Genomic DNA, 275 nt, shown 5'->3' on the forward strand with positions numbered 1-275 from the left:
AGATGGTTACTCTCCACCTAATGCAATCGCTTCCTGTCACCAGGCAATGCATATCTGTCCTTCCACAACATGTCTGCCGGTGTCCTTAGTATTATCACGATGTTCTCGAGAGGAATGAAGCAAATTCCACTGCAGGGTTGCTATATATGGTCCGAGTCATGGGAATTCCCGGAGAGGAGTTGTTTGGGGAGAAGAAGTGACTCACTGGTGACGTCATACTAGAGCAAAGCTTCTTCGTGGTGCGGGCCCCAGGCTTACGTACATTGGGTCGCCAC

Source organism: Penaeus monodon, chromosome 19 (assembly GCF_015228065.2).
Source record: "Penaeus monodon isolate SGIC_2016 chromosome 19, NSTDA_Pmon_1, whole genome shotgun sequence".
Taxonomy (NCBI): Eukaryota; Metazoa; Arthropoda; class Malacostraca; order Decapoda; family Penaeidae; genus Penaeus; species Penaeus monodon.